The sequence below is a fragment of the Schistocerca gregaria genome, unplaced genomic scaffold (assembly GCF_023897955.1).
Source record: "Schistocerca gregaria isolate iqSchGreg1 unplaced genomic scaffold, iqSchGreg1.2 ptg000198l, whole genome shotgun sequence".
NCBI classification, from domain to species: domain Eukaryota; kingdom Metazoa; phylum Arthropoda; class Insecta; order Orthoptera; family Acrididae; genus Schistocerca; species Schistocerca gregaria.
The window spans coordinates 3,556,488-3,568,426 of NW_026061736.1; positions in this window are offsets into that span (position 1 = coordinate 3,556,488).

An 11,939-nucleotide genomic window follows, 5' to 3' on the forward strand; every position below is an offset into this window, starting at 1 on the left:
CATACCGCAGCACGCGACATAGCTTTGCAGACGATAAGTAAAACCGTTTCAGAGAGAAGAGCGGCCAATGTGACGATCTGGCTTTAAGTCGATTCGATAACAAATGTCGAACACGGACGGATTTTACAGGCTTTTACTACATATGAACACTTTTCACATTCTCCCGTGCAACTCGGCTGCTGGTCCTCCTTTCATGCAGAATCTTAAGGTCCTAGCTCAAGTCCAAGGCTCCAAAGCCAGCTAAAAAGTCAATAATCAATACCTAAAACTTGAATTGTACTACTTCTTACTGACTATTACATCAACTTAGAAGCTTCATCTGTGTTCTACTATGGTGCTTTTAGTGTCTCCGCATGCCGCAGCACTCGACATAGCTTTGCAGACGATAAGTACAACCGTTTCAGAGAGAAGAGCGGCCAATGTGACGATCTGGCTTTAAGTCGATTCGATAACAAATGTCGAACACGGACGAATTTCTCTGGTTTTTACTACATATTAAAACTTTTCACAATTCTCCCGTGCAACTCGGCTGCTAGTCCTCCATTCATGCAGAATCTTAAGGTCCTAGCTCATGTCCAAGGCACCAAGGCCAGCTAAAAAGTCAATAATCAGTACCTAAAACTTGAATTGTACTACTTCTTACTGACTATTACATCAACTTAGAAGCTTCATCTGTGTTCTACTATGGTGCTTTTAGTGTCTCCGCATACGGCAGCACGCGACATAGCTTTGCAGTCGATTAGTACAACCGTTTCAGAGAGAAGAGCGGCTAATGTGACGATCTGGCTTTAAGTCGATTCGATAACAATGACGATAACGAACGGATTTTTAAGGTTTTTACTACATGTGTACACTTTTCACATTCTCCCGTGCAACTCGGCTGCTAGTCCTCCTTTCATGCAGAATCTTAAGGTCCTAGCCATGTCCAAGGTACCAAAGCCAGCTAAAAATTCAAAAATCGATACCTAAAACTTGAATTGTACTACTTCTTACTGGATATTACATCAACTTAGAAGCTTCATCTGTGTTTTACTATGGGGCTTTTAGTGTCTCCGCATGCCGCAGCACTCAAAATAGCTTTGCAGACGATAAGTACAACCGTTTCAGAGAGAAGAGCGGCCAATGTGACGATCTGGCTTTAAGTCGATTCGATAACAAATGTCGAAAACGGACGGATTTCTCTGGTTTTTACTACATATGAACACTTATCACATTCTCCCTTGCAACTCGGCTGCTAGTCCTCCTTTCATGCAGAATCTTAAGGTCCTAGCTCATGTCCAAGGCACCAAAGCCAGCTAAAAAGTCAATAATCAATACCTAAAACTTGAATTGTACTACTTCTTACTGACTATTACATCAACTTAGAAGCTTCATCTGTGTTCTACTATGGTGCTTTTAGTGTCTCAGCATACCGCAGCACGCGACATAGCTTTGCAGACAATAAGTACAACCGTTTCAGAGAGAAGAGCGGCCAATGTGACGATCTGGTTTTAAGTCGATTCGATAACAAATGCCGAACACGGACGGATTTCTCTGGTTTTTACTACATATGAACACTTTTCACATTCTCCCGTGCAACTCGGCTGCCAGTCCTCCTTTCATGCAGAATCTTAAGGTCCTAGCTCATGTCCAAGGCTCCAAAGCCAGCTAAAAAGTCAATAATCAATACCTAAAACTTGAATTGTACTACTTCTTACTGACTATTACATCAACTTAGAAGCTTCATCTTTGTTCTACTATAGTGCTTTTAGTGTCTCCGCATGCCGCAGCACTCGACATAGCTTTGCAGACGATAAGTACAACCGTTTCAGAGAGAAGGGCGGCCAATGTGACGATCTGGCTTTAAGTCGATTCGATAACAAATGTCGAACACGGACGGATTTCTCTGGTTTTTACTACATATGAACACTTCTCACATTCTCCCGTGCAACTCGGCTGCTAGTCCTCCTTTCATGCAGAATCTTAAGGTCCTAGCTCATGTCCAAGGCACCAAAGCCAGCTAAATAGTCAATAATCAATACCTAAAACTTGAATTGTACTACTTCTTACTGACTATTACATCAACTTAGAAGCTTCATCTTTGTTCTACTATGGTGCTTTTAGTGTCTCCGCATACGGCAGCACGCGACATAGCTTTGCAGTCGATTAGTACAACCGTTTCAGAGAGAAGAGCGGCTAATGTGACGATCTGACTTTAAGTCGATTCGATAACAATGACGATAACGAACGGATTTTTAAGGTTTTTACTACATATTAACACTTTTCACATTCTCCCGTGCAACTCGGCTGCTAGTCCTCCTTTCATGCAGAATCTTAAGGTCCTAGCCATGTCCAAGGCACCAAAGCCAGCTAAAAAGTCAATAATCGATACCTAAAACTTGAATTATACTACTTCTTACTGGCTATTACATCAAATTAGAGGCTTCATCTGTGTTCTACTATGGTGCTTTTAGTGTCTCCGCATACCGCAGCCCGCGACATAGCTTTGCAGTCGATAAGTACAACCGTTTCAGAGAGAAGAGCGGCCAATGTGACGATCTGGTTGTAAGTCAATTCGATAACAAATGACGAAAACGGAAGGATTTCTCAGGTTTTTACTACATATGAACATTTTCCATATTCTCCAGTGCAACTCGGCTGCTAGTCCTCCCTTCATGCAGAATCTTAAGGTCCTAGCTCATGTTCAAGTCACCAAAGCCAGCTAAGAAGTCTATAATCGATACCTATAACATGAATTGTACTACTTCTTACTGGCTATTACATCAGCTTAGAAGCTTCATCTGTGTTCTACTATGGTGCTTTTAGTGTCTCCGCATACCGCAGCACGCGACATAGCTTTGCAGACGATAAGTACAACCGTTTCAGAGAGAAGAGGGGCCAATGTGTCGATCTTGCTTTAAGTCGATTCCAAACAAATATCGGAAACGGACGGATTTCTCAGGTTTTTACTACATATTAACACTTTTCACATTCTCCCGTGCAACTGGGCTGCTAGTCCTCCTTTCATGCAGAATCTTAAGGTCCTAGCTCATGTCCAAGGCACCAAAGCCAGCTAAAAAGTCAATAATCGACACCTAAAACTTGAATTTTACTACTTCTTACTGGCTATTACATCAACTTGGAAGCTTCATCTGTGTTCTACTATGGTGCTTTTAGTGTCTCCACATACCGCAGCACGCGACATAGCTTTGCAGACGATAAGTACAACCGTTTCAGAGAGAAGAGCGGCCAATGTGACGATCTGGCTTTAAGTCGATTCGATAACAAATGACGAAAACGGACGTATTTCTCAGGTTTTTACTACATATGAACACTTTTCACATTCTCACGTGCAACGCGGCTGCTAGACCTCCTATCATGCAAAATCTTAAGTTCCTAGCTCATGCCCAAGGCACCAAAGAAGGGTAAAAAGTCAACAATCGATACCTAAAACTTGAATTGTACTACCTCTTACTGGCTATTACATCAACTTAGAAGCTTCATCTGTGTTCTACTATGAGGCTTTTAGTGTCTCCGCATGCCGCAGCACTCGACATAGCTTTGCAGACGATAAGTACAATGGTTTCAGAGAGAAGAGCGGCCAATGTGACGATCTGGCTTTAAGTCGATTCGATAACAAATGTCGAACACGGACCGATTTCTCTAGTTTTTACTACATAGGAACACTTTTCACAATCTCCCGTGCAACTCGGCTGCTAGTCCTCCTTTCATGCAGAATCTTAAGGTCCTAGCTTATGTCCTAGGCACCAAAGCCAGCTAAAATGACAATAATCAATACCTAAAACTTGAATTGTACTACTTCTTACTGACTATTACATCAACTTAGAAGCCTCATCTGTGTTCTACTATGGTGCTTTTAGTGTCTCCGCATGCCGCAGCACTCGACATAGCTTTGCAGACGATAAGTACAACCGTTTCAGAGAGAAGAGCGGCCAATGTGACGATCTGGCTTTAAGTCGATTCGATAACAAATGTCGAACACGGACGGATTTCTCTGGTTTTTACTACATATGAACACTTTTCACATTCTCCCGTGCAACTCGGCTGCTAGTCCTCCTTTCATGCAGAATCTTAAGGTCCTAGCTCATGTCCAAGGCACCAAAGCCAGCTAAAAAGTCAATAATCAATACCTAAATCTTGAATTGTACTACTTCTTACTGACTATTACATCAACTTAGAATATTCATCTGTGTTCTACTATGGTGCTTTTAGTGTCTCCGCATACGGCAGCACGCGACATAGCTTTGCAGTAGATTAGTACAACCGTTTCAGAGAGAAGAGCGGCTAATGTGACGATCTGGCTTTAAGTCGATTCGATAACAATGACGATAACGAACGGATTTTTAAGGTTTTTACTACATATGAACACTTTTCACATTCTCCCATGCAACTCGGCTGCTAGTCCTCCTTTCATGCAGAATCTTAAGGTCCTAGCCATGTCCAAGGCACCAAAGCGAGCTAAAAAGTCAATAATCGATACCTAAAACTTGAATTATACTACTTCTTACTGGCTATTACATCAAATTAGAGGCTTCATCTGTCTTCTACTATGGTGCTTTTAGTGTCTCCGCATACCGCAGCCCGCGACATAGCTTTGCAGTCGATAAGTACAACCGTTTCAGAGAGAAGAGCGGCCAATGAGACGATCTGGCTGTAAGTCAATTCGATAACAAATGACGAAAACGGAAGGATTTCTTAGGTTTTTACTACATATGAACATTTTCCACTTTCTCCAGCGCACCTCGGCTGCTAGTCCTCCCTTCATGCAGAATCTTAAGGTCCTAGCTCATGTTCAAGTCACCAAAGCCAGCTAAGAAGTCAATAATCGTTACCTATAACATGAATTGTACTACTTCTTACTGGCTATTACATCAGCTTAGAAGCTTCATCTGTGTTCTACTATGGTGCTTTTAGTGTCTCCGCATACCGCAGCACGCGACATAGCTTTGCAGACTATAAGTACATAACCGTTTCAGAGAGAAGAGCGGCCAATGTGACGATCTGGCTTTAAGTCGATTCGATAACAAATGTCGAACACGGACGGATTTCTCTGGTTTTTACTACATATGAACACTTTTCACATTCTCCCGTGCAACTCGGCTGCTAGTCCTCCTTTCATGCAGAATCTTAAGGTCCTAGCTCATGTCCAAGGCACCAAAGCCAGCTAAAAAGTCAATAATCAATACCTAAATCTTGAATTGTACTACTTCTTACTGACTATTACATCAACTTAGAATATTCATCTGTGTTCTACTATGGTGCTTTTAGTGTCTCCGCATACGGCAGCACGCGACATAGCTTTGCAGTCGATTAGTACAACCGTTTCAGAGAGAAGAGCGGCTAATGTGACGATCTGGCTTTAAGTCGATTCGATAACAATGACGATAACGAACGGATTTTTAAGGTTTTTACTACATATGAACACTTTTCACATTCTCCCATGCAACTCGGCTGCTAGTCCTCCTTTCATGCAGAATCTTAAGGTCCTAGCCATGTCCAAGGCACCAAAGCGAGCTAAAAAGTCAATAATCGATACCTAAAACTTGAATTATACTACTTCTTACTGGCTATTACATCAAATTAGAGGCTTCATCTGTCTTCTACTATGGTGCTTTTAGTGTCTCCGCATACCGCAGCCCGCGACATAGCTTTGCAGTCGATAAGTACAACCGTTTCAGAGAGAAGAGCGGCCAATGAGACGATCTGGCTGTAAGTCAATTCGATAACAAATGACGAAAACGGAAGGATTTCTTAGGTTTTTACTACATATGAACATTTTCCACTTTCTCCAGCGCAACTCGGCTGCTAGTCCTCCCTTCATGCAGAATCTTAAGGTCCTAGCTCATGTTCAAGTCACCAAAGCCAGCTAAGAAGTCAATAATCGTTACCTATAACATGAATTGTACTACTTCTTACTGGCTATTACATCAGCTTAGAAGCTTCATCTGTGTTCTACTATGGTGCTTTTAGTGTCTCCGCATACCGCAGCACGCGACATAGCTTTGCAGACTATAAGTACATAACCGTTTCAGAGAGAAGAGCGGCCAATGTGTCGATCTGGCTTTAAGTCGATTCCATAACAAATGGCGGAAACGGACGGATTTCTCAGGTTTTTTCTACATATGAACACTTTTCACATTCTCCCGTGCAACTATGCTGCTAGTCCTCCTTTCATGCAGAATCATAAGGTCCTAGCTCATGTCCAAGGTACCAAAGCCAGCTAAAAAGTCAATAATCGATACCTATAACTTGAATTGTACTACATCTTACTGGCTATTACATCAACTTAGAAGCTTCATCTGTGTTCTACTATGGTGCTTTTAGTGTCTCCGCATACCGTAGCACTCGACATAGCTTTGCAGACAATAAGTACAACCGTTTCAGAGAGAAGAGCGGCCAATGTGACGATCTGGCTTTAAGTCGATTCGATAACAAATGTCGAACACGGACGGATTTCTTAGGCTTTTCCTACATATGAACACTTTTCACATTCTCACGTGCAACGCGGCTGCTAGTCCTCCTTTCATGCAGAATCCTAAGGTCCTAGCTCATGTCCAAGGCACCAAAGCCAGCTAAAAAGTCAATAATCGATACCTATAACTTGAATTGTACTACATCTTACTGGCTATTACATCAACTTAGAAGCTTCATCTGTGTTCTACTATGGTGCTTTTAGTGTCTCCGCATACCGTAGCACTCGACATAGCTTTGCAGACGATAAGTACAACCGTATCAGACAGAAGAGCGGCCAATGTGACAATCTGGCTGTAAGTCGATTCGATAACAAATGATGAAAACGGACTGATTTTTCAGGTTCTTACTACATATGAAGACGTTTCGCATTCTCCCGTGCAACTCGACTGCTAGTCCTCCTTTCATGCGGAATCTTATGGTCCTAGCTCATGTTCAAGGCACCAAAGCCAGCTAAAAAGTCAAAAATCGATACCTAAAACTTGAGTTGTACTACTTCTTACTGGCTATAACATCAACTTAGAAGCTTTATCTGTGTTCTACTTTGGTGCTTTCAGTGTCTCCACATACCGCAGCACGTGACATAGCTTTGCAGACGATAAGTACAACCGTTTCAGAGAGAAGAGCGGCCAATGTGACGATCTGGCTTTAAGTCGATTCGATAACAAATGACGAAAACGGATGGAATTCTCAGGTTTTTACTACATATGAACACTTTTCACATTCTCCCGTGCAACTTGGCTGCTAGTCCTCCTTTCATGCAGAATCTTAAGGTCCTAGCTCATGTCCAAGGCACCAAAGCCAGCTAAAAGTCAATAATCGATGATTACAACTTGAATTGTACTACATTTTACTGGCTATTACATCAACTTAGAAGCTTCATCCGTGTTCTATTATGGTATTTCTAGTTTCTCCGCATACCGCAGCACGCGACATAGCTTTGCACATTATAAGTACAACCGTTTCAGAGAGACGGGCGGCCAATGTGACGATCTGGCTTTAAGTCGATTCGATAACAAATGACGAAAACGGACGGATTTCTCGGGTTTTTACTACAAATGAACACTTTTTACATTCTCCCGTGCAACTCGGTTGATAGTCCTGCTTTCATGCAGGATCGTAAGGTCCTAGCTCATGTCGAAGACACCAAAGCCAGCTAAAAAGTCAATAATTGATACCTAAAACTGGAATTGTACTACTTCTTACTGGCTATTACAAAATTTTAGAAGCTTCATCTGTGTTCTACTATGGTGCTTTCAGTGTCTCCACATACCGCAGCACGTGACATAGAATTGCAGACGATAAGTACAACCGTTTCAGAGAGAAGGGCGGCCAATGTGACGATCTGGCTTTAAGTCGATTCAATAACAAATGACAAAAACGGACGGATTTCTCAGGTTTTTACTACGTATGAACACTTTTCACATTCTCCCGTGCAAGTCGGCTGCTAGTCCTCCTTTCATGCAGAATCTTAAGGTCCTAGCTCATGTCCAAGGCACCAAAGCTAGCTAAAAGGCAATAATCGATGCCTAAAACTTGAATTGTACTACTTCTTATTGGCTATTACATCAACTTAGAAGCTTCATCCGTGTTCTACTATGGTATTTTTCGTGTCTCCGCATACCGCAGTACGCGACATAGCTTTGCAGACGATAAGTACAACCGTTTCAGGGAGAAGGGCGGACAATGTGACGATCTGGCTTTAAGTCGATTTGATAACAAATGACGAAAACGGACGGATTTCTCAGGTTTTTACTACATATGAACACATTTCACATTCTCCCGTACAACGCGGCTGCTAGTCCTCCTTTCATGCAGAATCTTAAGGTCCTAGCTCATGTCCAAGGCACCAAAGCCAGCTAAAAAGTCAATAATCGATACCTAAAACTTTAATTGTACTACTTCTTACTGGCTATTACATCATCATAGAAGCTTCATCTGTGTTCTACTATGGTGCTTTTAGTGTCTCCGCATACCGCATCACGCGACATAGCTTTGCAGACGATAAGTACAACCGTTTCAGAGTGAAGAGCGGCCAATGTGACGATCGGGCTTTAAGTCGATTCGATAACAAATGACGAAAACGGACGGATTTCTCAGGTTTCTACTACATATTAACACATTTCACATTCTCCCGTGCAACGCGGCTGCTAGTCCTCCTTTCATGCAGAATCTTAAGGTCCTAGCTCATGTCCAAGGCACCAAAGACAGCTAAAAAGTCAATAATCGATACCTAAAACTTGAATTGTACTACTTCTTACTGTCTGTTACATCAACTTAGAAGCTTCATCTGTGTTCTACTATGGTGCTTTTAGTGTCTCCGCATACCGCAGCATGCGACATAGCTTTGCAGACGATAAGTACAACCGTTTCAGAGAGAAGAGCGGCCAATGTGACGATCTGGCTTTAAGTCGATTCGATAACAAATGACGAAAACGGACGGATTTCTCAGGTTTTTACTACATATGAACACTTTTCACATTCTCCCATCCAACGCGGCTGCTAGTCCTCCTTTCATGCAGAATCTTAAGGTCCTAGCCCATGTCCAAGGTACCAAAGCCAGCTAAAAAGTCAATAATCGATACCTAAAACTTTAATTGTACTACTTCTTACTGGCTATTACATCATCATAGAAGCTTCATCTGTGTTCTACTATGGTGCTTTTAGTGTCTCCGCATACCGCATCACGCGACATAGCTTTGCAGACGATAAGTACAACCGTTTCAGAGAGAAGAGCGGCCAATGTGACGATCTGGCTTTAAGTCGATTCGATAACAAATGACGAAAAGGGACGGATTTCTCAGGTTTTTACTACGTATGAACACTTTTCACATTCTCCCCTGCAACTCGGCTGCTAGTCCTCCTTTCATGCAGAATCTTAAGGTCCTAGCTCATGTCCAAGGCACCAAAGCCAGCTAAAAAGTCAATAATCGATACCTAAAACTTGAATTGTACTACTTCTTACTGGCTTTTACATCATCTTAGAAGCTTCATCTGTGTTCTACTATGGTGCTTTTAGTGTCTCCGCATACCGCAGCACGCGACAAAGCTTTCCAGACGATAAGTACAACCGTTTCACAGAGAAGAGCAGCCAATGTGACGATCTGGCTTTAAGTCGATTTGATAACAAATGACGAAAACGGACGGATTTCTCAGGTTTTTACTACATATGAACACATTTCACATTCTCCCGTACAACGCGGCTGCTAGTCCTCCTTTCATGCAGAATCTTAAGGTCCTAGCTCATGTCCAAGGCACCAAAGCCAGCTAAAAAGTCAATAATCGATACCTAAAACTTGAATTGTACTACTTCTTACTGGCTATTACATCATCTTAGAAGCTACATCTGTGTTCTACTATGGTGCTTTTAGTGTCTCCGAATACCGCAGTACGCGACATAGCTTTGCAGACGATAAATACAACCGTTTCAGAGAGCAGAGCGGCCAATGTGACGATTTGGCTTTAAGTCGATTCGATAAAAATGACGAAAACGGACGGATTTCTCACTTTTTTACTCTATTTGAACACTTTTCACATTCTCCCGTGCAGCTCGGCTGCTTGTCCTCCTTTCATGCAGAAAAATTTAAGGTGCTAGCTCATGTCCAAGGCACCAAAGCCAGCTAAAAAGTCAATAATCGATACCTAAAACTTGAATTGTACTACTTCTTACTGGCTATTACATCTTCTTAGAAGCTTCATATGTGTTCTACTATGGTGCTTTTAGTGTCTCCGCATACCGCAGCACGCGACATAGCTTTGCAGACGATAAGTACAACCGTTTCAGAGAGAAGAGCGGCCAATGTTACAATCTGGCTTTAAGTCGATTCGATAACAAATGACGAAAACGGACGGATTACTCAGGTTTTTACTACATATAAACACTTTTCACATTCTCCTGTGTAACTCGGCTGCTAGTCCTCCTTTCATGCAGAATCTTAAGGTCCTAGCTCATGTCCAAGGCTCCAAAGCCAGCTAAAAAGTCAATAATCAGTAGCTAAAACTTGAATTGTACTACATCTTACTGGCTATTACATCAACTTAGAAGCTTCATCTGTGTTCTACTATGGAGCTTTTAGTGTCTCCGCATACCGCAGCATGCGACATAGCTTTGCAGACGATAAGTACAACCGTTTCAGAGAGCAGAGCGGCCAATGTGCCGATTTGGCTTTAAGTCGATTCGATAAAAATGACGAAAAACGTCGGATTTCTCAGGTTTTTACTACATTTGAAGACTTTTCACATTCTCCCGTGCAACTCGGCTGCTAGTCCTCCTTTAATGCAGATTCTTAAGGTCCTAGCTCACGTCCAAGGCACCAAAGCCAGCTAAAAAGACAATATTCGATACCTAAAACTTGAATTGTACTACTACTTACTGGCTATTACATCAACTTAGAAGCTTCATCTGTGTTCTACTATGGTGCTTTTAGAGTCTCCGCATACCGCAGCACGCGACATAGCTTTGCAGACGATAAGTACAACCGTTTCAGAGAGAAGAGCGGCCAATGTGACGATATGGCTTTAAGTCGATTCGATAACAAATGACGAAAACGGACGGATTTCTCAGGTTTTCACTACATATGAACACTTTTCACATTCTCCCGTGCAACTCGGCTGCTAGTCCTCCTTCTATGCGGAATCTTAAGGTCCTAGCTCATGTCCAAGGCATCAAAGCCAGCTAAAAAGTCAATAATCAATACCTAAAACTTCAATTGTACTACTTCTTACTGGCTATTACATCAAATTAGAAGCTTCATCTGTGTTCTACTGTGGTGGTTTTAGTGTCTCCGCCTACCGCAGCATACGACATAGCTTTGCAGACGATAAGTACAACCGTTTCAGAGAGAAGAGTGGCCAATGTGACGATCTGGCTTTAAGTCGATTCGATAACAAATGACGAAAACGGACGGATTTCTCAGGTTTTTACTACATATGAACACTTTTCACATTCTCCCCTGCAACTCGGCTGCTAGTCCTCCTTTCATGCAGAATCTTAAGGTCCTAGCTCATGTCCAAGGCACCAAAGCCAGCTAAAACGTCAATAATCGATACCTAAAACTTGAATTGTACTACTTCTTGCTGGCTATTACATCATCTTAGAAGCTTCATCTGTGTTCTACTATGGTGCTTTTAGTGTCTCCGCATACCGCAGCACGCGACAAAGCTTTCCAGACGATAAGTACAACCGTTTCAGAGTGAAGAACAGCCAATATGACGATCTGGCTTTAAGTCGATTTGATAACAAATGACGAAAACGGACGGATTTCTCAGGTTTTTACTACATATAAACACTTTTCACATTCTCCTGCGTAACTCGGCTGCTAGCCCTCCTTTCATGCAGAATCTTATGGTCCTAGCTCATGTCCAAGGCACCAAACAAGGGTAAAAAGTCAATAACTATACCTAAAACTTGAATTGTACTATTTCTTACTGGCTATTACATCATCTTAGAAGCTTCATCTGTGTTCTAC